This window comes from Podarcis gaigeae (assembly GCF_964106915.1).
Source record: "Podarcis gaigeae genome assembly, chromosome: 11".
In the NCBI taxonomy this organism is placed as follows: Eukaryota; Metazoa; Chordata; class Lepidosauria; order Squamata; family Lacertidae; genus Podarcis; species Podarcis gaigeae.
The window spans coordinates 24,969,630-24,997,285 of record NC_139687.1 but is presented as its reverse complement, the minus strand read 5'-3'; positions in this window follow the sequence as shown (position 1 = coordinate 24,997,285).

Sequence of the window (27,656 nt, the reverse complement as noted above, 5' to 3'; positions counted from 1 at the left end):
TGTGTGTGTGTGTTTCGGTTCAGTGCATGAAAAGTGCCATTTCCCTAACAAGCACAATTACTGGCAAACATCAGGTGGTTTGCCACAGAATGGGAATCAAACTTTGCACTTTCTTCTGAGGCTTTTTAAAAAGCTTATTCCACTTTTAATTTGGTGAGGTGCTCAAAATTAACTCCATAGCTATAACAATTTTTAATATTATGTAGGGATGTAATACTTAGCCAGTATTTCATGTGATCTGAGTGCTTCATATGCCTTATCAACAATCCTGACCACAGGCAATTGTAGAGGGAATTCTGAATCACATGTAACTGATTTATTTCAAAGCTGATCCATTTTGGATTCAGAGTTTAGACTGTTATACTTAAAACTATTTTACCTGCGTGGCAATAGAGTTTTCACATATCACATTGCAGTTTCTAAGGAAATATTGTAATTTCCCCTGATGAAGACCTGGATGAAGCTCAAAACACATTAGGCTTCTCTGTATTATCTTTTGCAATACACCTGCCTGGTTACTCAGTTATTGACCTCCATTTTGTTTCAGTTGGACTCTGACTGTCTTGTTTGACTATGTTTTGCAGATGGGGACTGAGGGAGAGCAACTTGCCCAAGGCTTGCTTAAGGGTACCTATGACGTTCATATCTCAGAGACGACCTTTGACCCAGGGATTTTCCAGGCTCATGGTCACTACGTGAGTGTATTTCTTAGACAGGACTGTTTCTGGGCTGGATTTTCAGTAGCATTTTATATTAGCTTTAAAACGGTATTTTACTACTTTATGAGCCCTACTCTGCTCCAGCAAAGGAGCAGAAGCTAGAAATAAATCAAAGGTTTATTAATACAGCAGAATGATATATTGGCTGTAACTACTTTTACAGTAAAAAAATCTTTATAAGGGGTAGGTAAAACATATTTTCAGCATGAAATAACAGGCAAAACCATAGCCAGATACAAATGGTATTATGTACACTGATACTACAGAAATGAAATTAGGGGTGCCTCAGGAATTTGATCTTTGCAAATTCTGATCCTGAATGACCTGATCCACACCTCCTAGACAAATGTAAATATCAGAATGTATGGCTGCAAACCTATACATGCATACATGGATGGAAGTCTAAATGGGGATTACTCCTGGTCAACATAAATAGAATTCAGCTATAGGTTAGCCAGTAGCTTCTATGCTTTCTAAATGTCCCAACACAATTTATAGCTCAAAAGGCACATTAAAATGCCTTTTATAATATATAATTGAGAAATGTCCATTGGAATGCAGATTTTCATGTGGATTTTTAAAAGTTTGCTGAAGAACAGACTTATGAGCAACATGCAAAAGTGACACAGACCAGGAAGACTAATTTGACCATCCCTAAGGAAAGCAATCAATGCTGAATGTAAGTACTTTGTATAAACAAATCAGTGTGAGTGCATTTTTTTTTTTAAAAAAGGAATCATATTTTTTTAAAAATAAAACAGTTACATTAAATTACCAGTGTTCTCTTATTCATCCCATTTCCGGAATAGCAAGCAATCTAGCAAATGTGATCCCTATTTCCTGTTGTTGCTTCTAGTCTGCAAATGATATGCAATTGACTGTGTTCCCCTCCCATTTGCACTGTGTTTCCTTTGTGCTGAAATGAAGAGGGTGAAATGACGCAATGGCAACTTAATTTCATGGTGGACAGCAAGATGAATAATGTAGCTTTGGGTCGAAGATTAAATGTAGTGCAATGGTAAGAGCCGCTTACTGTCTCTTTCGGCTAGCAGCAATTGCAGCCCGATGTGGTGTCTCCCTCTCCCACTGGATGCACTACACCATTTTGGGCACTGCACACACCCCTGGCATTGTGGAGGTTCATGGGTTCCCGCCAAACCCATCAGTTTGAATCAGTAAATCCACTGTGGTCCTGCAGGCTGTGGCTTACCAAGTGACCCGAGGGAGGCAGGCTTCTCTCAGGTCCGCCTGGCAAGTATATATCCTGGCCGACTCGGCTCTCCTCACCCAGTTTGCCGGGAGCATCACCCACCCTTCCTCCATTAGGTTTTCTTACTGCCTTAACCATTTCCTCTTCAACTAGGTGGACTTTGCTGTGGTCTGTTGACGGTCACTGTATTTGGGGCCGGGAAGTTTTCCCTCCATCACAGGTTTCGCCTTTCCCATAGCACTTTGGTGGTTTAGGTCTTGGGCAGAATCCTATAGTCTTTCATTCAATTGGGGTGTGGTGAAGTGATTACTCACACATCCTCTGTTCCCTGCGGTGTCAATTATAGGGCACCCCATTAAAGGGGTCTGGAATAAAGTCTCTGTCCAAAGAGTCAAGTGTGTAAAGCTGATGGGCCATAGAACTTCCCTCAGTGTTTGGGGGTCATCCATGTAAACCTGCATTTTGCGATGGGCCCACCCCTGAATTCACCCTGTCATACCTCAGTTCCCCAAAGGGGGAGTTGAGAGGGATATGTGCCCATTGCCTATGCCAACGTCTTCCTACATCTGAAATCAATAAAGTTGTGGCCATTTTAATCCTAGATGGTTGTCTTGTCCACTTATTCATCTACACTGTATTAGGCACTCTGGGAGGGGCGCTCTGCAGTTGGGCATGCAATAAGGCTGCATGCAATGAATACAAGGCAGAATAGAAAATGATGTATTCATATATCACTGTACAGGGCTTGCATGAACCCCTCTGCAAATTAAGTCCACATGTGTTTGCCTAATTGAATTAATAGGGCATCCATAAGAATCCAATCTTCAGTTGTGGATCTTGAGGCTGAGTAAGAGGATTGTAGAGAAGTCATCAGGGCACTACCTACTTCCTTTTGTGCCACGCTTTCCAGGATTGTGTCCAATCAGTTCCTTTTTTTAACTCCCAACACTTTCCCTGGGAAATCCCACAGTTACCCCTGAAACGGAACAAATGACAATCAGGTTTTCTGCAGATTGCCTTTTGTGCTGATTTATCAGGAAAGAGTGTCTTTTCCCAGGGAATGTGGTGGGACAAAACAGAAATCACTCAGACACAGACCTAAGAAGTGTGGAACCAGACCTTAAAATTCAGCATAAAAGGAAGTTCACAGGGATTTTTCAACTCACACCAACATTACTCCTTCATCAGAGCTGGCAATGACTTCTGAGCAGGCACATAAGAATGTGACAAAGCCCTATTTCTCCATGCCCTAAACTGACACCATTTGCTAAACAGCCCCATAAAAGGGGGACAGGAAAGTAGCACTCGTCAAAGGAAAGAATTATGCTGTGACAACTGAACTGAAGCAAAAAGGCACTCATTTTGAAATGAAACTGGAAAGGATTCAAATAGCTGCTAGAAATACAAGCCTATTAATTGCTTAGGCACAAAGCAGCCAAGCTGCAAAATAAAATAAAGGCATTAATAGGACACTTTAATGAGAGCTTTTAATAGGTGTACATATGATAAGCGAGGGATAAAGTGGTCGCCTAATAATCCACATTAGGATCTAAGCAGGGAGTTGCATTAGTGTTACCTACACTCCTCATATCTATGGCCTTCTGTTTTCTCTCCTTTTGAAGTTTTACGCTTTTTCTGTGAATTGCGCTAATTGAAAGCTATTCAGACCACCCACAGAGCTGGGGTATGAGGTAAAATGCATGGCTTTGTCTCCATTACATTTGATCCTCCCAACAACCCTCTGAGATACGAGAAACATGAAAAGCAGCCTTATACCCAGTCAGACCATTAGTCTACCTAGCTAGGCATTTTTCTACACTGATTAACAGCAATTCTCCAGGGTTTCAGACAAGGGATCTTCCTAGCTCAACCTGGAGTTGCCAAGAACTGAGCCCTGCACCTTTGGTGAGCAAAACAGGTTCTCTACCACTGTTCTAAGGTGCTTTCAGATGGCTAGATGATGATGATTATCATTACAGTGGTACCTCGGGTTACATACGCTTCAGGTTACAGACTCCGCTAACCCAGAAATATTACCTCGGGTTAAGAACTTTGCTTCAGGACGAGAACAGAAATCGTGCTCTGGCAGCACGGTGGCAGCAGGAGGCCCCATTAGCTAAAGTGGTGTTTCAGGTTAAGAACAGTTTCAGGTTAAGAACGGACCTCCGGAATGAATTAAGTACTTAACCCGAGGTACCACTGTATCATTATAATAACATAAAAAAAAATTAAAAGGAAGAGAAGCAATGTTGCAGCCCTTGAGCAATCTCATAAAGGGATGCACAGGGCTCTTGAAGCATGTTGAGTTCGGGTTCATGATTTGACTGGGCTGAATCAGGTGAGTCTGCTTTGAAACCCATTTGGGAGATTTATTCCCTATCCCTAGTGGCCATATCAAATGGAATCAAATGCAAGTGTGAGAAATCAAGGTTACAGAAAGTAGTGGCAACAAAATAAAAGCAGGAAACCTGCTCCAAACAGGCAGTGGCAGAGGAAGCAGCTTGGGCACCTGGGGCAGTGCGCCCAGGGGTGGGGCGAGCCGCCTGTAGGGGCGGGCACACCACAGAGCCACTGGAGTCTGCCTGCCTCCTCCCATTCAACCACCCTACAGCTGGGGGGCGGGAGGCAGCAGGCAGACCATTTGAACAGTGCAGAGCCTGCGCGTACCCAAGCCACCGTGTCTCTCCCAGGAGAGACGCGTGGCTCAGGTGTGCTGCAGGCCTCACAGTGAGTGCCACCTGGCATTTTGTCACCCCCCTCAGTGGTAACACATGGGGTGACCTGCTCCCACCGCACCTCCCTTCCTCAGCCCCTGCAAACAGGACAGTTTTAAAACTCAAGCAGAGCTCAAATTTCGCAGAATACATTTTTTCCCCTGAGAAAATCACTGAGGTTTTTCTTTTTTCTTATCCCACTCGGAAAAGGAGGCCACTGTGCCAAATTTTGTACAAACACTCTCCACCTTTTTGATCATGGATCCCATTTTCCCCACACAATGTCCCGGGATGATCCAGCTACAGGCTCCAGGTCAATCCCAAGAGTAACTCCACATAGAACAAATTGCAGTCATCCAACTGTAAGGTTACCAATGCATGGACAATTGTGGTCAAGTTATCTTGATCTGGTAATGCCCATAACTATCTGATAAGGGTGGGAACAGCGATGTGCAGACTAGAAACCTCTAAGTTTTGCATGACTGGAATGAAGCCTGGCTTCCAGAAATCGCCCCATGACACAATGCTGTCTTGCAATGAAAAATATCCTCTAACCCTGCTGTAGTTAATGTTCTTCAAGAAGTTTTGCCTTGTTTTAATATGCAGGTGTGTTGCTCCTTCTAGCCTTTGGTTCCTTGGGAGTAAATCATTATTTCATTGTCTAACAGTGTCCCTCACCAATATCAGTTAAATTGGTCTATTTACAAACATGATGAAAACAAATGCCATCAACAAGAATCATATTTTTCTATCATCATATATTATCTAAAAAAGGATAGCTATTTCAGGCAGTATAGACAATGAAAGACAATGGAGCAGTGAGTAATGAATAATAGAAATGCAAGGAGTAAAACATAATAAGCAATATGAATGCAGAGAACAAAATGTATCACGCATGCTTGATTGTTTTTAAGAATTCCAAAATTGTTGTATAGCAAGGATTAACTTTAGTGCAGGTATATCTGTCTTGCTTTTGGTGTAGCTTATGGTACCATGTTCTGCAAAAACTGGGGGCAATGAACTGAATTAGTCTTTGAGATAGTCCATCATGTGATCTGCACACTGCCCTTGGGTTAACAAATAAATGCTGGCTATAGATAATAACATTCCAGCAACACTGTAGAGTTATCACTTCCTAACATAGCCCTTTATCAAACCAATTGTATAGGTTTTGCTGGAAACTGAAGCAGTGTATGGAAAAAGCCAATATTATGTGCAGCAAGCTTGGCTACTACTGCTATGATAGATGCATAGATAGTTTAGTGGTAGGTAACGAAAATATCATTTGACATCGGCCACTGTCTGCCTATGACTGTATATTTGTAAATAAGGCAAATATTACACAAAATACCAATAAGCTTTCATTTGCCTCATTCCAAAGGAAACCAAACCCGACCCTTATTACTCTGCTCAAAGAAGTGGTATAAACTTCTTTCTTTTCTTTGGTGATCACTCATAGCCGGGTAAGTTTGTCTTCCATGAAAACGGTCTTCCGTGAATACGGTGAGTCCATAAGTGACTGTGGATGCCAATTCTGGATCAATTCTACTAGAATTAGAATTAGTGGTATAGACTGTTAACAGTGAGAAGAGAAGATGGTGATAAATAGGTATGAAGAATATGTATGCAAAATAATCTCTTGAAATAGATCAGGGAGGGGCAACCTGTGGCACTGGACTACAACTCCCGACATTCCTGATCACTGGCCATGTTGGCTGGGGCTGATGGGAGTGGAACATCTGGAGGACAACAGGTTTCTCTAGATTCTGTAATCTGTAACAAAGATTGTTGAGCCAGATGGACCAGTGGCATGAGCTGACATGAGACAGCTTCCCATACTCCTTCCTAGATAGCACTGTGACAAATGAGTGTATAGCAAAGTCATCTCACATTAATGGAGATACTTTAGATTAGATCCTACAAATAAGTAATGTATCACAGAGATGAAATGCTAAATGGTAAATTGGCACTTTCTTCACTTTTCCTTATGGATCATCTTCACGACCCTGGTTTAGCACTTCAGAACTAAAGGTAGACCAGAACAACAGAGGCATGTGGTGCAGAAGCACTTGCACAGTGGTTTTTGTTTTGGGCATGCAGATGGTGGTCCCATGTTGTCTCTCAGTTCTGTCCATGGTTAGATGCAATTTCATAATAATGAAAAGTTGAGATCTCGATTACAGTAATCTAAGAACTAATATCTGCCCGGGAGGTATGCAATTCTAAATCAACTTTGTTGCATGTCAGATGTGGCTATATTGTCCATAAAATGTAGAGTGGCCTCATGAATATAGACTTGCTTGTTAAAATGTTTTGGTTGCTCAAGCCACCGTAAATCTGTACAATCTGGCTCAGATACAATGTATTACCATGAAACTATTGACACTTCTGATGAGCCTATATCTATTGTCATCAAAAAAATCAAAAAAATCAAGGACTTCCTGTTCAGTAGGTGTCCATTTCTGAAAAAGAAAGTTCTCAAACTTCTACATGCTAAAGTTATCTTAACAATATTACAAACTTATTTGCAAGAGCAGTGAAAAAGTCAAAGCTCCTCAGATTTCTTCCTGTTGTTGTTTTTCTGAATGTCTGTTTATAACATCCCGGCCTTCTGAGAAGTTTTATAGGAGACAGACAGGATGACAGAAACAGCACAACAGTGATGTCTAGACCAATGGAGGAATCACATCTTAACAGATATTGGTCCCCAATGAGTGCTGGTGAAGCATAGGCATATCTATTGTCTGAGATTGGAAATACATTTTTGGTGAGGCAATAGGAGACGGAGTGGCGTCTGGTGTATTAAATATGTCCATCATTCATTTGTCCCTCTAAATATACTGTTTATATGCTAAGAAGTAAAGATGTGAAGTTGCTGAGATGTGTCAACCAATGAATTTATCTTCAAGCTGTCTTTGCCCCCTCTCTCTTAAGGTGAGTTGTACTCTCACAAACAGTTCTGGAACTCTTGCCTCATTCTCGGGCTGTTCTGATATATTTGTACTGTAGAGTGCCTGGATATGAGTTAATGCTAATGATTTTGCCCGTTCAAGATTAGATTAAATGTTTTGTGCAGGGAAACAAGTTCTGAACATGCTTTATATGGAAATTAGAACAAACTTGTAATGTTTTCTCACCTAGAGGGTACACTTATTCATCACAAATATAGGAAACAGTATATTCTCACTATAACTTTACAAAGCACTCAGATTCATTGCCTAAATTAAACAGATCCATATTTTTAGAAGATAGGCAATTAATGAGGTACACTTTTTTTTTTTAGAAAAACTAAACTAAACTAAAGGGGGCATTTTATGTATCATTTCCTTTGCAGATTATTTTGCCTATATATGTAATCAATCAATAAGGCTTCTTCAGGCACTTTAAGTGGTTAATAAATTGGCTTGAATAAGCTATGGATTTGCCATTAAGCTTCTTAAAGAAAACTTTATTGGCATGAACAAGTTGGGCTTTTAAGATCTAACTGTTCACTCACATTTTTAAAGGCCGGCTATCACATCTTCCTGCTGCAATTAAAAAAGGGAAAGGTGGGCATTATTCAGAAATATATCTTGCATATATAGAAAGGATAAATATTTATTTCCTTATGTAATGATATGGACCGTGTTTCTCAGTACTGTACATATGTATGGAAGTAACTTTTAGGTCTCATGAACTTCCATCTGTTACTGTTGTGATGGGATACTTGTGACCCTCCACATGTTGTTGGACTCCAAATCTCCTCAGCTCCAACCAGCATGATCAATGATCAGGGGTGATTAGAGTTGAACAGTATCTGGAAGACCATAGGTTTGCCAGCCTTGTCTTTGTAGGAGGGTGACACAAAGGTCAATTAGCATCAACTATCCTACAGTAATCACAGTCTATGTCAATGGTGAGGTCATGCTGGGGATTGCGCTTCAGCTATTACCAGAGGGGCCATTTGGCACACAAAGGTCTACTTACTAGATAAGCAGCCTTTAAGTAAATCCTGTTATTGGTCAGCTAGTCTATTTGCAACCTGTTCTCAACCTGAAATTGGGCCTTCAAATTAGAGTAGTGGTCTGCCACAGTCCCTGGCCTGCAGTGTGTGTTTGGCTGGGATTGAAATTGACATTTTCTACATGTTTTCAGGGTGTGTGAAGTTATAGGTAGGTCATGAGGCTCAAGGATGGACTAAGGTTTCTCATAGGATCCAACTCCTAGGGGCCAAGGTTCCTTCACACACACACCCCAATAAAATATTTGAGGCGTGGGGTAGGGGTGGGGAAGCAAAGTTAAGGGCATTGCCATTCAAATGGTGTGTGTGCACCACACCATGTGATTGATTATGTGGAGCAGGGCTTACCTGCACCCCCCCAATTTTATTCAAGTTGGCACCTTTGGGATTACCCACTTCAGTGCCCACATGGTCTGAATTAGAAATATAGGCTGTTAAATATAGTCAAGCTTATTTTTGTAAAGACTGATATGTGCAATGCAGAGGGAATGCTGTCCCCCGAGGAGATCCTAAGAACATAAGAACCAGAAATCTGGGTAGACACAAAAGGTCCACCTAATGTCTGAAATGAAGATCTATGCCAAATGGTTGTTCAGTTCCTCATTTAGTCATTGAAATTGTGTGAGTGGTTCTGCACAGGAGGCAATAAAAACTAGGGCCTGGGGGAGGCATTGTCACCAAGTGCCAAATGTTTTGACTATTGTAATATTATAAGCTGCATGTACTATCAATGGGTTGGATCCAGAGAAAAGGACATAGAAAGAGGCTGGATGAAGCTGATTTACTGTCAAGGCTTTGGGAAAAGCTATTCATCCCCCTGGTTGCAGCAAGAGCAGAGAAAATAAGGTAAGAGTCCTTTTTAATGAGTTTATTCATTCATAATAGTGAGAGACAACAGAACGCAGCAAGCCCTGACAATGGTGTTGCTCCACCTGGGCTCCACCTCCCTCCCTAGCAACAGCATCTTCCCTTACAGTGGCCGTTCATGGCCATTTCTCTCTGTGTCCTTTGTCCCTGCACTCTTAATGAACGCCGAGTTCTGGGAGAAGGGGGGGGGGTCAGAAATACTCTCCAGTGACAACGTGTCAGCTGGCTGCCCTGCCTCTGTCTCCCCTCCCCCTTCTTCTAACACTTCCCAACTCTTGTTGTTTGTCTATCTCTGAGCTGTGGAATTCCTCAAACTCCTACTGTAAATCCATGCTGCATTCCTCTTCTCCTGCAGTGTCAGGAAAATGGGGGGTGGGTGGGTTGTGTTGGGATGCATCCAAAGAAACGGGGGTAATTTGCAAGCCCCCAGCTAACTCCAGTCCACCGGCCGGTAGCCGGGCGATCTCTGGTCCTTGGCTCAGCATGAAACAGCAACCCACAGCTTCAGAAGCCTTCAGGAGCTGGAGCACGCTCTAATCAGCAGAGTAATAAACTCTTCTCAACAGAAGGGCAGATAGAGGCTGTGTAAAGCACATATACAAGCAGTGTATTCAGGACAAAGGAAAAACATGTCTTCTCCCTTTCGTGTCCAAGCAAGCAGAATAAGCAAAAGCTATACACAAACCGGAAGTTCCCAGCAAGCTGTGCTGGAGTGTAAACAGGCATGTGACACACACAGCCTGTTCCTCTTATGGTGGAATAGAATATCTTAACAGTTTGATCTCCACCATTCCTCTTCTCTCTTGTCCCCTTTAGTCCAATCCCTGACATTTACCCACTGAATCCTCCACTGACAGCTCCTTCTGTCCCTGAAAAGTATCTGCAAAGGGTCACTTGCAGAAGTTGCCTTTGGACACACACACACACACACACACACACACACACACACCTTAGTCCTTAGTCTTTGGGGACACACACACAACATCACCACCCCACACCATAGTCCACCATATTTGCAAGGGCCCCAAAGCAGCAGGAAAGCACATTCTACCACTGGGGGCAGGATGCTTCTTAACAGCAGCTGCTGGGAACCACAGGAGGGCAGAATGTTCTTCTGTTTGGGTTCTGCTTGCAGGCTTCCCATCTGGTTGGCCAGTGTGAGAACAGGACCTTGGACTAGATAGGTCATTGTTGTTTGAAAGATTGATGCAACGGAGCACTGTGCCTTACAAATGAAGTTCTAAAAGATTTTCCTTGAAAAATAATGTTATGAGCTGCAGAGTGGAGGTGTCTGAAGTTGATGAGTCTGTAGCATTTGTTTTGAAGATAATTCTCCCTTTTCTTCAGAGTCCAACAATTTCTCACGCACTTGCTAAGGTTAATAAAGTTTATGGCAATGCTTTACTTTACAAGGACTGCTCCAAGCTACCATCCATAGTAATTTATCCATAATGGAGCACTTATTCTCACTTAGTTCCCAAATAATTCAGTTTAATAAGCATTTGATAGGATTAATGTAAGTGTTCTGTAAGTAAAAAAAAAGGGAAAGGGAAAAAAGGGAAATAGCAACAAAATGCACTGGGGATAACTCTGCTGATAGAATGGATTAAAGGGATGTGAATAGATTGGCTTTGTCCATTCAACCATGCCATTTGAATAAGAATAGGGCTGATGTATAGACATCTGTTCCAGAATATGTTGGGAGATATGTAAAGCCAAGCTGTGAAGGGAGAGGAAGTTTGGGAGAGCTGTGAAGGGCTGGGTAAAGGGAGCAGGGATTGGTGAGGTGTCCTCCTCCTCTTCCTCCTCTTCTTCTTCTTCACAGTCTTAATCAATCACAGTCCTCAAATAATGGTAGAACTAATTTATCCTTCAATCAATTTTGGGAGGCATAGAATTCTCCCTCTTCATCAGAAAACTTTTTTCCAGCCAATGTGTGACCAAAAATTTCTGCTTAGCAAGCCAATCAGAAGTACCATTGTACAACCCTCTGAATCTGAAAAGAGTATCTGTTTCTCCAGACCAGCCTTATGTAACTAACTAACAACTGCCAGCCAGCAATGAATACTTTGTATTTTAAAATTAGTGAACGCCTAGTGAACATTGTATATCTAAAACAAATGCTGTTCCATTAAAAACATTTTAAAAGGTAATTTCTCTACAGAGGGCCAGGAGGCTGCAAGCTATTGTTGTAGGCTTATCCACATAAGCACCAATGTTGTTTCCCCTCCATCCATACCCATTTATTTTTTATCCATTGTCCTACCATCTTGCTTTGAAACTCTATTGGAAAAAAATGAAGGCAAGGATAGTTAGGGGAAAACCTGAGTTGATGAGAAGAAATTTCTCAGCACTATTATTGATACCTCACTTAGCAAAAACCAATGTATGAGTATGTTTCCATGAGTATGTTAAGCCTCTATTTTCTGCAGCCAGGAAAAGTCTAAACCAATGTTCTTCTCAACAAAGATCACAAGCATGAGCTGCCATGCCTCAGCACCAACTTACAGCAGGTGTACTCATCGGATTGCATCTTGTAACGTTTAAAAAGAACCTATAATATGTTTTTAAGCTACTGAAAAATGTAAAATCCTTTTAGATTGAATGCTTTGTGTTTTCTGTTATGAATATACATTCAGAAAGGATCTATGTATGCTTATATATAATATTATTTCTTTCTGTGTGTCAAAACAATTGTAACTGGTATGGAAATAACTATATAGAATCTGCTTTGTAGCTTTCAGTTGTGGTTTGAGGACCCGACCCCACGAAGTGAAATGAAGACACAAGGACACGTGATATAAGGTTAATGGGCTAGAAAAGGCCACAACTTTATTGATTACAGCAATGAAAAGGTATTGGCTTAGGCATTGGATCGAAACAAGTGGGTTTATTCACCAGTAGGTGGAGCCAGTTGATGCTGATCCAACTATAGGCTCACCTCCTGCTGTCACCGAGGGTCGTGCCATGGCCTCCTGCCAAGCAGGCATCGGACAGAATACACGACCACCAGATTCCTTTAACGGAATACCCCTAGACATTGAAGGCATAGGCGATGGCCACACCTAGCAGTTCGACACACCACAACACATTATTCCAATGCCTAACCGCCACCCGAGCCACGGGACGACGATGAGGAATGAGGCCAGGGAGAGGCTAGTGCTGCAGCAAAAGGCTGCTGAACACGCCCCCCCTGTGGCACCTGGTTGGATGGCCACAGGAGGGGGCGTGAGCACCAGCCAGGTGAGCTGGAGGCAGGGGGCAAATGCCCCCCCTGCTGGGCGGTGCTCGGGCTCCCGCCCACAACCACTCCCCTCTCTTTCAGGGAGGAGAGTCTCTGCCTTTATAAAATTCATTTCCTGGAAGCAAGGGGATTGCATTACAAGTACATGCTGAGAAATATTGGCTGAAATAGTTTGGTAACTGTTTTTTTTTTTTTTTTAAGAAATAAAAAATAAAATAAATTGTAATGTCACCGTTCTAACTGTTTTGAGGTAAAAATAGGGACAGTGTTCATAAATGTTCAATACAGCAATTATCTGAGTTATTATTCTTATCCATACTGCGCCATCAAAGTATAGCTTACCATTCAGTGTAAGGAAGAAATGAGAAAGCCTCTCCTCCTCCAAGAGGGGAGGTGTTGTGGGCGGGACGCGATTTCTGCAACACGCAGGGGGCATTGTGCCCCCTGTCCCACTCACCTGGCTGGCGCACCACGCCCACAGGTAAGCGTCCAACCGGGCGGCTTGGAGGGGGCATGGTTTGCAGTTTAAGTTACTGCTGCGCAGCCATTCCGCCTCATTTTCCGCCATCTCGTCACGAGTCACCCACCCTCTACTCCCTTAGAGTTTAGGGCTTACTTTTTCTCTTGACCTTGCTATGGACCTTAGGTTTGTCACCCAGGTTGCCCAAGGGGCCTGGTAGGAATTTTTACATCTGGCATTATGCCTTTTGGTTTTTTCGCCTACCTCGTAGCAATCGTCACAACTTTCTTAGTATTGGCGGTTAGGTTAGCATTGGAATGTGTTGTTGGTGTGTGGAAGGGCTAGGTGTGGCCATCGCCTACCCCTTCAAATTTGGGTATTCCATTAAAGGAATCCGGCGGTCGTGGATCCTGTCTGATGCCTGTGTGGCGGGGGGCCATGGCACGACCCTCGGTGACATCAAGGGAGAGCTTATAGTTGTATTAGCACCAACAGGCTCCACCTTCTGGTGAATAAACCCCCCTTTGGGTTCACCGCTCTCCGAGTGGGTGGAGTTAAGCTGTCGTGGACAATGCCTAAGCCAATACCTTCTCACTTGCTGTAATCAATAAAGTTGTGGCCTTTTCTTGGCCATTAACCTTATACTCTGTGTCTGTGTGTCTTCATTCCACAAAGCGGGGATCGGGTCCTCGAACCACAACTGACTAGTCTTTGCCACCAAGACCTTACAATTAAAATGTCAACATTGAATGAGTCAACAAAAGAACAGGGCAAAAATCTCGGAGAGCTTCTGCGAGTCAGTGCAGTCAAGTGGTGCAGAAGAGGATCCCATAGGCCACTCTGATCCCAGGGCCCTCCTCTCAATCACCTGATGCATCCATTCAAAGGAAATAAGTGGGAGTGTGTACCAAGAGTGCACTACAATGTCTTTGTATTTCTAAACGTTGGTGATAGAGTAATGAGGAGGGGATGGGGTTGTGCTGTTTTCAGCAAGAGCCATGCACCATCCATCTTCTAACCTGGGATTTTGCTGGACTATAACTCCCATCATCTTTGATCCTTGGTTATGCTGACTGGAGGTGATGGGAGTTGGAATCTTGAGGGGTACCGGTCCTCCACCTCTATGCTACACTAAGGCTGCAATCGTGTGTCCACTTGCGAGTAACTCCCATTGAATTCAGTGGGGCTTACTTCTGAGTCGACATGTATAGGGTTGTGCAGGAAGTTGCCTAGGATTAATTCTGTCACCACAGTTAGGCCTGCTCATGGACATATCTTCCTCATTTGTTCAGAAACGAGCCGGTATAATGATAGAAATAATGTATCAAGAGACTAGTATGCCACATTCAATGTCCCATGCCCAATATAATCTTATAAATCTATTGTAGAGTATTTAGTTAGCTTGCTTAACAGCATATATGCCTCACTTACGCAATAGACAACCTCTAATCAGTTTACAAAGAAACATCTACAATATTCATTTAAAAAGAGATAAAAGCAAAGATAACACGGGACACATTTAAATGTAATTTCAAAACAATTAGACACAGAATTGCATGTTAACATTGCATGCTAAAATTATATGTCTGGGTAGTCTTCCTGCAACAAGTCTTATTCTTGAAGTCATATTACATGTATATTGGGATCTACCTCTGCTCCTGATATACTTGCAGGTCTCTGGGAAGATCACAACATAAAATCGCAATATAAAATCACAAAATACATAATAAAAAATAAAAGAAGAACCCAATCACCCACCATTTTAATAGGGTATTGGATGTCAATCAGCCAAAGGTCTGGTTAAAGAGGAATGTCTTAGCAATGTGTCTAAGTGAGGTTGCTATACTATGGACATTATCTATATCAGGGGTCAAGGCACACATATCTCCATAAAAGCCCTCCTTGCCACCTACAAGTTCCTGTCTTTTTGAAAAAAGGCTTTAGACATGCAAACTACTTGCACCAATAGGTCACCTATATGTTACAATATGTTTTCAGTGTCCCTAATAGCTCCTCCAGGCTGCAAAGGTTGGAAGCCCCTGCATTCTATATTCTGTATTACAACAGCTGTTGCAGATATTTCTCTGAGCTTTATTTTAATTCCTCTTCTTTTCTGTATCTTCAGTTATTTTGCAATTCTCCCTTCACTAGTCTGCATGTCATTTTTTTTTCAGTCACAAGCACAGGGCAAAAACAAGAAGGCCAATTCTGCTTTCCTTTTTCTAGATTCATGTGCACTCTATTTATTTCACAGCTAGCCACCTCTTTAACAAATAAGAACCCATGCATCTACACAGTGTTCTTGGGTAAACTTATGAGGAGTTCACAAATGCAGATCACTTCCATCCCCACATCACCCTACAGATTGCTGTTTGTCCTGTTATAGTAGGATTTCCCTTTGGGATAACACATCCATTTCATATTCAATATTTCCTGACACTTTCCCCATCATATTGTCATCCTCCCACCTCTTTCTTTCCCTCCTCTTTTTCTAAAGTGAATAAGAAACAGGAAAGGCTGTGTCTCTGATAGCAGAGAGCAAACTAACTGTTAAAACTATAATGCTGCCTTGGAAAAGGAGACAAAATGAGGATGTCAGTCGAAGCTGCTTCTTGCTGCAGTGCAGATCCAGTCTTTTGCAAAAGAAATGTGAAAAGTAGCAACTTTGGTGAGTCAGTTTAATTTTGACCACGATAAAGTTTTTATATAATAGGGTAGGAAGCATTTGGTTTTTTGAATTCAAATTTGGTTTTTTGAATTCAAATAAATGCTCCCCAGATCTTTAAATATATCTACTTATTTGAGAGAAAATGGGGATTGTTTGGGCTAGATTGCCTTCAGAACATTAGAAGAGCCCTGGTGGATTAAATCAAAGGCCATGTTCACATCATACACTTAAACATACTACTTTAAACAGCCATATAGTTTTGTTAAGGGTGCTGAGGGCTGTTGCTGTTGTTTAGTCATTTAGTCGTGTCCGACTCTTTGTGACCCCATGGACCAGAGCACACCAGGCACTCCTGTCTTCCACTGCCTCCCGCAGTTTGGTCAAATTCACTGAGAGCTGTTAGGAGACTCCTATTCCCCTCCCAGAGTGGTTTAACAGGCAAGCCCTCTTCACAGGGACATGCCCTCCAACATTTCTCTGATGAAAATAGGGACGTTCAGTGCTATTTTTCTAGAAAAAGAGATGTCAGAGTGACCAATTTAAAGTCCTATATAGTTCTGTTCCTGCAGTGGCCAATTAGCCACCTACGCTAAGCACACTATATCTCTTCTGCTTGTGATCTTCAGCAACTGGGTATTCAGGGCCATATGGCCTCAGATACTGGAAGGAATATATACTGTAGCCATTATGGCAAGTAGTCATTGTTAGCCTCAACCTTCATAGATTTGTCTAATCCTCTCTGAAATGTCCCCTTGCTCTGTCCCCAGCTCCACATTGGCTACCCCTGCCCTAGGATGACAGCTCATATCATTTCAATCTTCGGGAGGGGGGGTAGAGAGGACAAACATGAGGATGGAAATTAGGAAGGACAGAGAAATCAGAGAAGACTGTCCTTTGTTATTAGGCCCAGTTGACAAAACTTGATGTTAATTAATTTGAACTTCCTATGAATTTAAAACTTAAAGAACATTTTTGTTTCTCATCAGTTCTGAGGCCTTTCAAAAATGGGAAACATATGTCCCAGTTTTATCTCCAACTTTATCTATTAGATAATAAGCTACAGAATGTTACACATGATTCCATTGTGGGCGGTGGGGGGAGATGAAAACTAATTAAAATGGTAAAACAGTTTGACATTTAATTTCAATTTAAAGATTTCACTCAAGTGCCTCAACCCCAACGGCCAAACTGTAATCAGTTTGTTCACAGGAAAAGTCAGGAAAGGTGATCTCTGTAGGGATACAAATATTTTATCCCCATTGTTTTGGCTAATAGGGCTCTGAATTGCTTTGAAAGCCCAAAGAGGTTGGAATTAAAAATGGAAGAAAGGCTCATGAGAAGAGGTGGTTCTCATGGAAGGATTCATCTTTATTTAGCAATCAACCCCTTTCAATTTATATTCTAATAAATATCAATTATCATTTGCAGTTGACCTATTTACATTTTATGCAGTATAATTAAAACAACAACAGCAACAGCAACTATTAGTTAAAATGTATTTGCCAGGAACTACAGAACTCATGAGCAGGCTTAACATTTATCTCTCTGTGTGTGCGGGACTTCGCTGAATTTTAGTTTTTACTGTATCTGCTCACTTTTTGTAGCAAGGGTATCCATTATGGTGCCATCTGCATGTTGTTGAATTCCACATCCCATTAGCCCCGGTCAGCATGACTGGTGGTGAGGGATAATGGGAGTGCATGTCAGAGGAGATGAGAATGGGAGCGTGAGAGGACAGGCAAAGGGGTTGTGTGCCCCTGACTTGGAGAAAGCTGAAGGAAAGGAATCGGCATTGTTATCACAGAGTGTGGAGAGAGGGAAAGCTGAGTGCTTGCAGTGAAGAAAGGGGGGACTACTAGGGAGCTGTGAGAAAGAATAGCCAGCAAGCTCTACTTAAGAGGTTAAGAGGAAAGGAGATGCGTGTTGCAGATATTAATATTGCAAAGTTTGAAGCAACTGGAAGCATAAAACTGTCTCCTTTTTGAAATGAAGTATTGTCTCTAGACCCATAAACATATGATTCAAATTTTAGTAGCAGAACTCTTTAAAAACAGAACACTGCGTGTCAATACCCCAAGGCCTCCCCCCGCGAAGAATAATGACACATGTATACAATACATTAGGGTAATGGTTATTGGGCAAAATTTAGGCCACAACTTTATTGGTTACAGAATGTGAGCGATATTGGCTTAGGCACTGGAAAATGAACAGACTATATCTGACTCCTGCCCGCCATGCAGGGAGTCCTGTAAGGGTAAAACACCAATAGGGGGAGCTCCGCCGATGCAGATTGACTCAAGCTCCCCCATGGTTCCCGATGGGGTCGTGGCATGGTCCTAGCCCCTCCGTGGACTTCAGACAAGATCCACACACCCTGGATTCCTTTAATGGAATACCCTTCAACATGGAGGGGCAGGTGTTGACCACAACTCCCCTCCCCCAAACCGAGTCATACCAATGCCTAACCGCCAAATGTTACAAAGTTGTGACGATTGCTACGAGGTAGGCGAAAACCAAATGGCCAGTGCCAATTTCCAGATGGAAAAAAATCTTACCAAGCCCCTCAACGACAACCAACCACAGTCCATAGCAAGGCCAAAGCTGAAAAAGGGGAGGGAGGGAGGGGGATCTAAGACATGAGCCAGAGGAAGCTCACTGGCTCATGCTGGTGTTTAAATACACCCGGACATGCCCCCCGGCCAGCTGAATTGGCAGCTGTGCAATGATGTGGCCAGGTCCCCTGATGACACGGGATGTTCTCCACGTCAAACCGCAACCCCGCCCCGCTCGGAAGCGGAGCAGATTAAGCATCAAAGATATAACCAAAATATCTACGCAATGTCATTTGCTGTCCAGCACAGGCTCAGCATCTTAAAAAATATGAAATAATGTGAACAGACCTAAAAGCAAAGGCCTCACTCTCCCCACAGCTTGCATTCCAGCCTCCAGGCTATTTACTCTCCCCTTCAGGGCAGCTTCATTTATATCCTCACTCCATGGAGTTTGGGAGACAAAGACTCAAAGCCAACTCCCTTCAAAATGGAGATTTACAACACAAAACTTTCATCACATGATCTAAGGTTACAACACTCACATGCTAGCTACCAGAGAACAATCAGTTAGTTAGTGAATTATCAAGCTTAGAGTCCTTAGAAAACATCCAGTGTTAGCAAAACAGTTAGCCATTTTCCATTTTAAACCTTCATTAATGCACATACATTTTAAATTTCTGTGTGAATTAGATCTATTATACTTAGCAAGGAGGATATAGAACAGTCTGGGAGCCAAGGGAACTGACCTGCCTCCCACACTGCGGGGGTGTATCACGTGATGTGTCCCACCACCACCTAGCACTTGAACGCCCACACACCGGGCCAGGACACATGGGTGTCCCACCGCTGCAATGCTGTTTGCGTGCCAGGTGGGGAATGGGAAACGCAGAGCGACACTGGGTGGGCAGGAGGAGATGAAATGGGACTGCCAGGCTCCCCACTCAGCCTTCTCTTGCCCACTTGCCCATGAAACATCAAAACATCGGCAGGGAGGAGGAGGTGGAGCAGGGCCACAGGATTTTGGGGGAGTTTGGTGTGCCTGCTGGGAGCTATTACCTCAGTGGTGGGTCAAACAGGCAGGGAGTAGAGTTAGGACAGGAGACTCCTGAACTTAGGGGAGAAACACTGGAACCCTGACCTTAAATAGAGCATTTATATGCTTTGCCTAAGGTTGAGAGGAGCATTGAGATCAGCAGAGTTTGTTTCTGGATGCCATGTTCCCCCTTTCCAGTTAGTAGCAATGGACATTCACAATGCATATTTACTCTGAAACCAACAACATTCCATACTTCTTTTATAGCACTATGTGGTCTTAAACAACTCAACCATAATGCACATTTATTATCATGCATTATTTTCAGTGAACATTTAATATCTCAACCCACAATGACTGCAAGCATTTTGAGACACAAGTAGAATTTCTTAAATGTAGCCAAGCTTAATGTACTTCCAGTAATTGCAGAGATGCACGAATATAAAAAGACACATATGGAATTCTGGGACCAATATTATTCATTCAAACAAATAACATGAGTGGAACATTATTAGAAGCACAAGGCTGGAACGCAAAGCCATTAGGTGGCATATCGCCCCCACCATCACCTCCCTGATGTCTTTGATTTTACTTACCAGAATACTCATTAATGTAATGCTGAAAAGCCTGCTGTTTAAAGCACTTGACCTATTTTTATGGAAAAGACTGACTAATATCACAAGCAAATACATTCTGTGTGATAAAGGAAGAACAGTTAATTAAGGGTCATAGAAAATGTAAAGATTCAACTTGTGATGTCTATTTCCACGAAAAGCACCCACATACATTTGTATAGATAGAAATATAAAAATGAAGATACCTTGGCCATTTTCAGATACGGTAAATGAGTAACATGATTTAACAAAAAGCCTTTATATAAAGGTTTTTCTCCCACCACCCTTATTGTTAGAGAGGTTACTGTTCTATTGACAAGCTGAATCGTGTGCAGAGGAGGGTGACCAGGATGATGAAGGGTCCATAAACCAGGCCTTATGAGGAATGGTTGAGGGATTTGGGTATGTTTAGCCTGGAGAAGACTGAGATGTGATATGTTAGCCATCTTCAAATATCTGAAGGGCTGTCACATGGATGATGGAGCAGGCTTGTTTTCACCTGTTCCAGAGGGTAGGACCTGCACACATGGATTTAAATTACAAGAAAGGAGATTCTGACTAAACATTAGGAAGAACTTTCTGATAGAAAGAGCTTTTTGACAGTGGAATTGACAACCTCAGGTGGTGGAGGACTCTTCTTCATTTGAAGTTTTTAAACAGAGGTTGGATGGCCACACGTCAGAGATTCTTTAGGTGCGATTCCTGCATTGCAGGCGGTTGGACTAGCAGACCTATGGGATCACGTCCAATTCTACAAATCTATGATTCTCCAATCTAGCTGTACCTACTGCCTGAAGATGCCATAAATTACATTGCAGAACAGGTAGATCCACTAGTGTTTTTAAGGTGGAAATCAACCAAATGATGACTTCCCCATCACTTAAGTGATTTTATGAAATCTTCGCAATATGGCATCAAACTCACTGTCTTGTGAAATTCATCAAGGCCCTTTCTTCATTTACTCCTGGATATGTCTCTGCCGGGACACGGGTGGCGCTGTGGGTAAATGCCTCAGCGCCTAGGGCTTGCCGATCGAAAGGTCGGCGGTTCGAATCCCCGCAGCGGGGTGCACTCCCGTTGCTCAGTCCCAGCGCCTGCCAACCTAGCAGTTCGAAAGCACCCTCGGGTTCAAGTAGATAAATAGGGACCGCTTTCTAGCGGGTAGGTATACGGCGTTTCCGTGTGCAGCTCTGGCTCGCCAGAGCAGCGATGTCACGCTGGCCACGTGACCCGGAAGTGTCTCTGGACAGCGCTGGCCCTTGGCCTCTTGAGTGAGATGGGCGCACAACCCCAGAGTCTGGCAAGACTGGCCCCTACGGGCAGGGGTACCTTTACCTTTACCTTTATGTCTCTGCCACTAGAGGCCCAAGCATCCTCTAGGGCACCCTCTAGGAGTACCTTTTACCAGCTTTGCTGATTCACCAGCTACAACCATTCCTAGCCTGACCACCGTAGCCCAGGCACGGTTAACTGCCTGGCTGCATTACTGCAATGAGCAATATGTAGGCCTAGGTTTGGCAGCCCCAGCTGATGCAGGAAGTGGTAGCCAAATTGCTGTTGGGGACACAAGGCTGACAGCATGTGATGCCATTCTTAAAATATGCACTGGTTGTCCACCTACTACCTGGTCAGGTTCAAGATTCTTGGGCTGGGTTTTGTTTTCTGGTGATTTGCTGCTGTTATTGATATTAATAGTTTGTATCTTTATTTTAGATCTTATAATTTATGTGGAAATTGTTCAGTGTGTTCTTTCTGATGTTTCATTTATTGTTTAGGACTATTTTTGTTATGATTTTAAGTAAGTAATTTTTTGTAAACTACATCGAGCATGGTCTTAACCTTGGAAAGGTGGCATAGAAATGAAAAGAAATGAATGAATGATTGAAAATGGTTTCATAATGTGAAACTAAATGTTCACTCCAGTTTTAGAAATTTAATTTAGAGAGAAACTGATTTTTGAGTAGAAAGGAAGAAGAGCAACTTAGATATCACCTGCTATCCTGAAGGTACATAAACAAATAAACAAAAAGAGAAATCTAGGAGGCCAAAAATATGCAAAAGAATAGGTTCAGCTGGCTAGAAATAGTAACTACATTCTCACCCTTTTCCTTTAGCAAACCAAAAGCTGCTAAGAGAAACCACCAAAAGATTGTGCACAGAGCTCCTGGATAACACTGGAAGCAACCTGATTTGGATTGGGTTGGGTCTATGTTCTGAGGGCCAAAGCTGCACAAGAACATACATTTTCCCTTTGAAATAGAAAGTTTAGCTCAGGCATTCTGCTGAGTCAGCCATATGGCTGAGTGAGATAAGATGCTGATGGAGTTAATCCTTTGTGTGCTATACAACAGTTGTATTTGCTAGAATTAACCCTTCCTTTGCTGGAGAGCCAGATGGCAAGTTGAACATGTCCTTGCTAGATAGCAGAAAGAAAATACTGGTAAATATCTAGGAGCTAAAATTATCAGCCTATGCCCTCCCTATTTGCCTGAAATGTTGCAAGCTCTGTTGATGCTGCAGTAAAATATTTAGGCAATGTTTATGGGCCTGTTGCTCTTAACACAGATTCATCAACTCATACGTTACATGTTGCAAAAACATGTTACATGTATGCCCACAGAAGTTTAGTTTTTAGGTATCTGTGGGTGGTATTCAACTAAGTGCTACTCAAACACATTAAAATCAATGAGCATGGTTAAGTTCATTCATGAATTTCAATGGGTCTACGCTAAGTTAGTAGCTTGGAATGTCAAAGGCTATGGAGAATAGCAAGATGGTTAGTAATTGCAAAATGCTATGTAAACTAATGCTATGTTGCCTATGAAAGATGTACAACAAGACAAGAGGGGTGTGTGTGAGCTGTGGTTGTGGTGCAGAAGCAGATCATCCAGTTCTGAAGATCCACAATCTGTCAATAAGATTTAGCATCTTCATCTTCATCTTACAGTTAGGCTCAAGATGATATACATGGGTTATTTATGCTCATAACTACTACCCTGTATGGTTGGCTAGGCTGAGATAGCCCAGTGAACTTCATTGCTGTGCAAGGATTTGAATCTGTGGGCATTTCCAGGCAGTCACTATTTTCATACTGGCAAACTCAGGTTGTGGAATTAAAACTAGTTTGGTGACCTTGTACAACAAACTCATTCTGTACAACAAATCTATGCACTCTTAGTGATAAGGAAAGTGATGGGACAATGCATTAAATAGTGTGCCAAAATATTTATTTGACACAACATCATCAAATCTCCCCACAAAGCATTCCGGATATATGCTTAATAAACAGGCTGCCAAGAGGCGACTGCCATCTGTCCAGTCCAAGAGCTTGCCTATCACATGATACTGGTCTTCAGTCCAATGACATATGCAGTTAGCCAACAGAAAGTGGCTAATTGATTCCTGTTTGTCAATATTTCAGATAATGGGCTTTCCCCTGTTCTTCTAAGCTTTGTATTTATACATGCTTCCTTAGTGTTGCTTCAAAGAAAGAGTCAGCATCTCGAATGTGTGTTAGAAGCACCAACTTCTCCTTTAAATGATTGAAAACTTTCTCAGCGAGAAAAAAAGGTTACGACTATTTTGCTTTGGTAATATCATTGCTGCCCATGTGACTCTGTTTCCTAAGGTCCTTACTTTGTGGCAGTATTGCTGACCAGACGGGTCAGCCTCAGATCAAGAGCAATTAAATTATGTGAACCAGCAGGCACAATTTGAATCGACCCTTTCCTCTCACCCTTATGAGTCACTACCATAGAATTTGTTAATTGAAGGTTTTAAATACCAGTGGGTGAGAAAATGCTGTTTCTGACCCTGGATGCTCTGTTTCTGCCTTTCTTTTCTGCTTTGATTATACCAAGACACAAAGCTGGTTTTTTTAACCACAAAAAAACATAACTGAACTTACCCAGGGGAAGATATATTCTAAAAGAAGAAGGAAGAAATGAGAAGTGGAGAACCTTTGGCCCTCCAAATATTGATATATTCAAACTCCCATCATCCTTGACTATTGCCCATGGTGGTTGGTACTGATGGGAGTTGGAGTCCAATAGCATCTGGTGAGACAAAGGCTGTCCACACCACGAATGAATGATATATTTCATATGTATGGCCAATGATACATTTGGCTAACTATAAATCAGCTCTGCATAGAACAGGCATAGGCAAACTCAGCCCTCCAGATGTTTTGGGACTACAACTCCCATTATCCCTACCTAACAGGACCAGTGGACAGGGATGATGGGAACTGTAGTCTCAAAACATCTGGAAGGCCAAGTTTGCCTATGCCAGATGTAGAATATATGACATTGATGAATGAGGGAGCAATCCTATATACAAGAAGCTGATGTAAACCAAGTCATTGTAAATTAAGGCAGAGTAAAGTTACACCAGACCAGACCAAACTCTGTTCAGTAGTTCAGTTGCCACTGGCTGAGCTGATCAAAGCCTGGCAGACAAATCCTTTAAAAATAGTGTTTTGAGTTCCTTTTTGCCATCTTAATTGAGATTGGGTTGACTGGTTGTGTAACTGACCTGAATGGGCTTAAAAACCAACTTAAGCCTTCCTCTATTGTCTGCTATTTCCAAAGTATTAAAAATATGTAGCTCAGATATATGGAATTATATACAAGCAGAACGGAACATTCAGATCATGAACTAAACACACACAAAAATAATAATACAAAATTCCCTAACCATATGAGAAGAGTTACACTAATAACAATAGTGGGTGCAAGGTTTACTCAAGAAGGATCTCAGGGAAACAAAAATGGAATATTGGCCCAATGTGTTATCACAGTGGAGAGACTTCAATATGGACACAGATGGAAGAATTCCATTAATAAAAGTTAATTTAAAATAAAAATATGATTAACATTTATTAATAATAACAATTGGGGAACCTATCTTGAACTTTTCATGGGAAAGGACATGAATGATTCCGAGACACCTTAACTTAAAAGAAAGTGGAGAAGATGGTTGTTCACATGGACTTAAATGTTTATATATATTTTCTTCTTTCGTGTAAACAGCAGATGGAAAATCAGAAGTTCCACTTTTGTATGTCTCTTTTCTTTTGCTTTCTTTACTTTTTCTTTCTCTTTCCTCTCTTTATTTCTATTGCCTTTATTTCTATTATTTTATCTTTTGTAGCTGTAGTTTTACTGTATTATGGGAAAGTCTCAATAAAAAGATCTTATTAAAAAACACACACCAAAAATGAGAATGATCTCAGGGATAAAATATAAGTAGTGAGGCATTTCAGGTAAGCAAGCATTCTTTGTATATAAAGATGAAACTCTATAGAACGATTACTTATTGTTCCTTATTCTTTTGTTCTATGTTCCAAATGCTTAAACTAGAAGGCTGGCAGCCAGCACAGTGAAAGGAGAACAGCAGCCCTCCTTAATCTTCATGTCACCAGAGGTACACATGGGTCACTAGTGGTGCCTTTGCTCCTGACGTACAATTTATATACTGAATAAAATTATGCTACTCTAAAGCAAAATGTGACTGTTCGTTTCTTTCTTTCTTTTTGTCTCTTTTGTCCATTCAAAAAATCTTACCTTTGCTGGTTAGTTTTTCTAGCAGGGCAACCTGCCAGACTTGCTGATACCAGGTGATCAAAGTCAGCCCTTTTCACATCCTACCCCATTTTAACCATCACACTTTGTGCTGCCATCAAGCAAAACTCTTTTGCATTTTTGAATTACAGTGGTACCTCGGGTTAAGAACTTAATTCGTTCTGGAGGTCCGTTCATAACCTGAAACTGTTCTTAACCTGAGGTACCACTTTAGCTAATGGGGCCTCCCGCTGCTGCTGCACCACCACACAATTTCTGTTCTCATCCTGAAGCAAAGTTCTTAACCCGAGGTACTATTTCTAGGTTAGTGGAGTCTGTAACCTGAAGCATCTGTAACCCGAGGTACCACTGTACAGTTAAAAAAAGAAATCAGCCATTCAGCAAAGGCCTCTTTCTTGTTCATTTATTTGTTTGTTTGTTTGTTTGTTTGTTTGTTTGTTTGTTTGTCACTGCAGCAGAGTAACAAACTAACAGCAGTGCTCCTAGTGATCTCCGAGTTCATCTCATCATGCCTTTGATGAAGGATGCTATGTCACAATATGGCATCCTTCAAGGTGCATTATGTAGGGGTGGGTTATGGTTGCCCTACTGGAGGTAGTCATGTTGTCTTCTCAATATAGCATGCTTTTTCAGATATGTTGTGGGCTGAGATTGTGAGGCGTACCAGCAACACTTTACCATGGGAGCGGGAATGTATAAAGAAAAAGAACCATCTGCTGAGCTGATTCTTTAAAATGTAAGCACCCTGACTGTGAAAGTTGAAAAATGCTGTCAACCCAACCCAGAGGTAGTCAATGGAGGTGGACCACCGCTCTCATCATTCCTAGTAAGCTGTCATCAGGGATGATGACAATTGTAGCCCAATAGAGTCTGGAGGGCTTAATGTTTTCTATGCCTGGTTCAGCCATTGATTGTGGGCTTCTTTTCACCCCATTCTCATCCCATGTATGATTTAGTTGAAATTCCTGCAATGCCTGGGGGTTGGACTAGATGAACCGTGGGGTCCCTTCCAACTCTATACTTATTTGGTTCTATGATTCACATCCCTGCACATCTGCGAAAAAAGTTATATCCAAAACTTTTTGCACAGCCATATATTCACTGTCAAAGCAACTGAGAATGGGACGGGGGGAAAACTCATTTCATCTTGACAAACACTTCTCAGGAATGGCAGCTGGCTGGAAGAAGAGTGTGGATGGGCATCCCATATATTTGCAGACTGATCTCTTAAAATCTGTCAGTATTTTTGATGCCTTTGAAACACAAATGGGGAGTAAATACAACACAAAGCCAGATGCACAGATGGGCTTCTGTTGCCACCTTCTTCAATAAAGGGAAAGGTAGCAAAATCAAGTTAATTGATGAGTTATCAAAATCAAAGTTAGGTTAACAGCAAAATCAAGTTAGCCAAAATATACGAAAAAACCACATGTTATGCAGTTAGTCCCCCCCCCCTTGCTTTAGCTTGTTAGTAACATTTATCTTTCTAGGCAGTGTATTACTTAGATAAATGTGCATCAGTATCAGCATGTAAATATAATGCACAGTTCAATATAATATATGTGCCAGAACAATAATGGCTATCTTTGAGTTCATTACTTCAGGTTTCATAGTACAGGGGGAGAAACCCAGCATTTATACCTTTTAATATAATTCCACAAAGATTATTTAATTATAGTAAAAGAGCCCTAAAGGGCAAAGATTAAGTTGGGTCTCACCACGAGGGCTTTCTTATTTACAGTGGCTATTTGTTTATTCCCCAGTATACACCTCCAAATCCCTCATTAATTATCTGTAAGCTTCCAATTTGAAATAGAGTTCCGAAAGGCCTAGAATCATCACATGCTTCTCTCTGCCTGAGGGGCACTGCAATTTTAATATACTATACAGGACCCCAAGGCTATATCCAACTATTATTCTGCACATTATACAATATTGCGAAAACACATAATGAAGCAAGTTTAAGCACTAATCAAATATTTAAATAAATGCA